Source organism: Hoplias malabaricus, unplaced genomic scaffold (genome assembly GCF_029633855.1).
Source record: "Hoplias malabaricus isolate fHopMal1 unplaced genomic scaffold, fHopMal1.hap1 scaffold_29, whole genome shotgun sequence".
Taxonomy (NCBI): Eukaryota; Metazoa; Chordata; class Actinopteri; order Characiformes; family Erythrinidae; genus Hoplias; species Hoplias malabaricus.
This window is the reverse complement of record NW_027101104.1, coordinates 454,589-458,488: the sequence shown is the minus strand read 5'-3', so window position 1 is coordinate 458,488 and position 3,900 is coordinate 454,589. Positions and strand designations below refer to the sequence as shown.

General features: G+C 63.9%; 1 non-coding gene and 1 pseudogene across 1 annotated transcript; both read left to right on the top strand.

Annotated features, from left to right (window-relative positions):
* Window positions 1–1,317: 1,317 nt before the first annotated feature.
* On the top strand, window positions 1,318–1,471 carry LOC136684556 (5.8S ribosomal RNA). Its single transcript, XR_010799717.1, has one exon. It is a non-coding gene; the product is annotated as a 5.8S ribosomal RNA (ribosomal RNA).
* Window positions 1,472–1,887: 416 nt separating this feature from the next.
* LOC136684567 (28S ribosomal RNA) overlaps window positions 1,888–3,900 on the top strand; it is a 4,634-nt pseudogene continuing 2,621 nt past the window's right edge.

The following is a 3,900-nucleotide window of genomic DNA, read 5'->3' as shown; positions in this document are numbered from 1 at the left end:
TGAACGCCATTCCCCGCTGGGGACAGGGGATTGCAACTATTCCCCTCGAACGAGGAATTCCAAGTAGGCGCGGGTCACCAGCCCGCGTCGATTAAGTCCCTGCCCTTTGTACACACCGCCCGTCGCTACTACCGATCGGATGCCTCGGTGAGGTCCTCGGACCGTCCCCGGGGCGGCCCTCGAACGGGGGTCGCCTCCGGGCGATGGGAAGTCGATCGAACCCGGACATCTAGAGGGAGTAAAAGTCGTAACAAGGTTTTCGTAGGGGAACCTGCGGAAGGATCAATAACGGTGACCTGGCCGCGGTCGGCGCCCGCCGTCCGTGCCGGTTGTCGAGTAGGACTCGAGAGGCCAAACCTCCCCCGGCGGGTACCTTCAAGGTATGGACCGCAGAAGCCTCGTACCTTTCGTAGTCGGCCGACGTGAGTCTCTCCCCCCTCCGGGTGGGTGGACGTAGCGAGCCGGCTTCGGAACTCGGGGTTATGCGAGGACCGCCTTAGGTGCATAGGTACCCCGGTCCGCCCCCCTCGTTCGCGGGGGGGAGAGTGGCGCCGGAGCCGCCCGCCGGGTCGTTAAACAAACCATTGATCGTTGAAGGCTTTGATTGTGCGTGCGCGAGTCAAAGGGGCTTACTCACCCCCAGGGCGTTGGCCGGTGCTCGCCGGCCTCGGTGGGATCTCCCTGAACCCATCCCCCCGGCACAGGGGGCGGTGGTGGACGGGAGCGTACCGCCGGGCGAAACTCTTTCCCCTCGCGGGGTTAGAGCGGAGCTTAAGAGCGCATGCAAATAACCCCGATGTTGGCTTCGCAGAGACGGACCGTATAATAGTCTAAGGCCGGTGCGCGAGTTGAAGGGGCCTCACGAACCCCGGATGCGTTTAAACACCCGAAGGAGACGGCCGGTGCCCGCCGGTCCTGACTAGGTGGGATCTACCCAGCGCCTTCCCCTAAGCGGGGACTTGGGAGCGTACCACCGGGCCTCGCTCATACCCTCCGGGGTGGAGAGCTTGGCTTTGAGCGCACGCCTGAATGCCTTAGACCGGGACCCGTAACGCAGCGAACCAAACCCCTGGGCCTCGCCGGGAACGGCGGGTGCCTAGACCCCGGTCTCCTAAACCACGTAAGTCTCGGGCACCTACTCGGGCGATCGTCCCCCGGGCCGTAACTCCTCGGTCCGGTGGTTGACGCCCAGGTTCAATGACCTTCCCCCCTGCACGGGGGGGAAGGCACCCGGCTTGAAATATTGTCAAACATTGTCTCGTGTTCGAATGGCTTCCTTCGCCCGGCCTGTAACGGGCCGGGCACAAACCCATATACGACTCTTAGCGGTGGATCACTCGGCTCGTGCTTCGATGAAGAACGCAGCCATCTGCGTTAACTAATGTGAATTGCAGGACACAGATCATCGAAATTTCGAACGCATATTGCGGCCGCGGGGGTCCATCCCGCGGCCACGCCTGTCTGAGGGTCGCTTTACCCATCGATCGGTCTCCGCGCCCCCGCTGAGAGAGAGAGACCGCGGCTGGAAGCTCGCAGGGCCTGAAAACGGCCCTTCGTCTTCCCAAACGAAGACTCGGTTCCGAGCCAGTCCACGGGGCCCGTGTTGCGAGAGAGCTCCGTACAGGGAACGGAGGGAGAGCCGAGTAGGTCCGGGTCCACGTCCGTTACGGTCTCTCCCCGAGTCCCGAGCGGGGCTCCGCGCAGTCGGACGCGGGGGTGGCGAGTGCCGATTAAACCCAGCGAGCGGGCGAGTGAGCGGGCGGGCGAGCGGCCGGGGTGGGGGGGAGGGTGTCGCGGAGTTCGGTCTCGTGCCGGGCTCTCGCCCCTCGCCCCTAGCCTTCGGCCCTCCGCCTCCGCCCTCGCCCCCGCATAAGAAACCTCTGTGTGCGGCCTCAGATCAGACGAGACGACCCGCTGAACTTAAGCATATCAGTAAGCGGAGGAAAAGAAACTAACAAGGATTCCCTTAGTAGCGGCGAGCGAACAGGGAAGAGCCCAGCGCTGAATCCCACTTTCCCCTGACCGGGGTTGGCCGGGAAATGTAGCGTACGGAAGTCCGTAAGATCCGTCTCGGTGCGGACGCGGGACCAAGTCCTCGCGAACGTGGCTTCTTCCCATAGACGGTGAAAGCCCGGTAGCGAGTCCCGCGTTCCCGCCCGGGTAGGTCGGGCTTCTCGGAGTCGGGTTGCTTGGGAATGCAGCCCAAAGCGGGTGGTAAACTCCATCTAAGGCTAAATACCGGCACGAGACCGATAGCGAACCGAGTACCGTGAGGGAAAGTTGAAACAGGACTTTGAAGAGAGAGTTCAACAGAGCGTGAAACCGTTGAGAGGTAAACGTACGGGGACCGAGAAGACTGCCCCGGGGGATTCAGCCGGGCGGACGGCCCCGCGCTCGTCGGGTTCCGCGGTCGGGGGTGCGAGCGTATCCGGGCGAGAGGGGTGGGGTGCCGACTCCACCGCTCCCCGCTTCGGCTCTGCGCTTCGCCTCTGGACTTCGGGCCTGTCGGGCGTACGGAGGTCCGGCCCCGCCCGGTGTACTTTCCCCGCGTGGTGGTGAGTCGCGACCGGCTCCGGTTAGGCTTGGAAGGGCCCGAGGGTGAAGGTAGGTCCGTCCGGAGAAGGGAGCCCCACGCGGCCCCCGGACACGGGCGTTCCGCTACAGCCCCTCGCTCCGACTTCGCCGATAACGCCGGGGCCGTGGAGCAATGTCCTTTCCGCGTTCTCCCCTCCTCCGGGATGGGGATGGGGGCCCCCCCCGATCGTTCGGTCGAAGCGGGCCGGCTGGGCTGTCCTCAGCCCCGGGCTAGGCCCGCTACGGCGATGCGGGGGGCGATCCAGGCCCACAGCACCCGAACGCCTAAGGTCAGCGGCTAAGTTCGGACCCCGAACGACCCGTCTTGAAACACGGACCAAGGAGTCTAACGCGTATGCGAGTCGAAGGGACCAGAACCCCCGGAGGCGCAACGAAGGTGAAGGCCGGCGCGCGTCGGCTGAGGTGGGATCCGTCCTAACCCTCCGAGGGGGCGGGCGGCGCACCACCGGCCTGCTCTTCCCACGTGCGGAGAGCGGAGCCAGAGCATACGCGGTGGTACCCGAAAGATGGTGAACTATGCCTGGGCAGGGCGAAGCCAGGGGAAACCCTGAGTGGAGGCCCGCAGCGGTCCTGACGTGCAAATCGGTCGTCCGACCTGGGTATAGGGGCGAAAGACTAATCGAACCATCTAGTAGCTGGTTCCCTCCGAAGTTTCCCTCAGGATAGCCGGCGCCGAAACTTCAAGTTTTATCCGGTAAAGAAATGACTGGAGGCCGCGGGGCCGAAACGGGCCTCGCCCTACTCTCAAACTTTAAATGGGTAAGAGGCCCGGCTCGCAGGCTTGGAGCCGGGCATGGAATTGACGGTGCCGAGTGGGCCACTTTTGGTAAGCAGAACTGGTGCTGCGGGATGAACCGAACGCGCGGGTTAAGGCGCCCGACGCAGACGCTCATCAGACCCCAAGAAAGGTGTCGGTTGATATAGACAGCGGGGCGGTGGCCATGGAAGTCGGCATCCGCTAAGGAGTGTGTAACAACTCACCTGCCGAATCAACTGGCCCTGAAAATGGATGGCGCTGGAGCGTCGGGCCCATACCCGGCCGTCGCTGGCGGTACTTGTCTCCCACCCCCCCCAAAAGCCAGCGAGAATGAGAGAGAGAACCGAGACTCATGGGACCGTATGCCGCGACGAGTAGGAGGGGCGCCGCGGTGGCGCAGAAGCCTTTGGCGCGAGCCTGGGTCGAGCCGCCGCGGGTGCAGATCTTGGTGGTAGTAGCAAATATTCAGATGAGAACTTTGAAGGCCGAAGTGGAGAAGGGTTCCACGCCGACAGCGCTTGGCCGTGGGTTAGTCGGTCCTAAGGGAT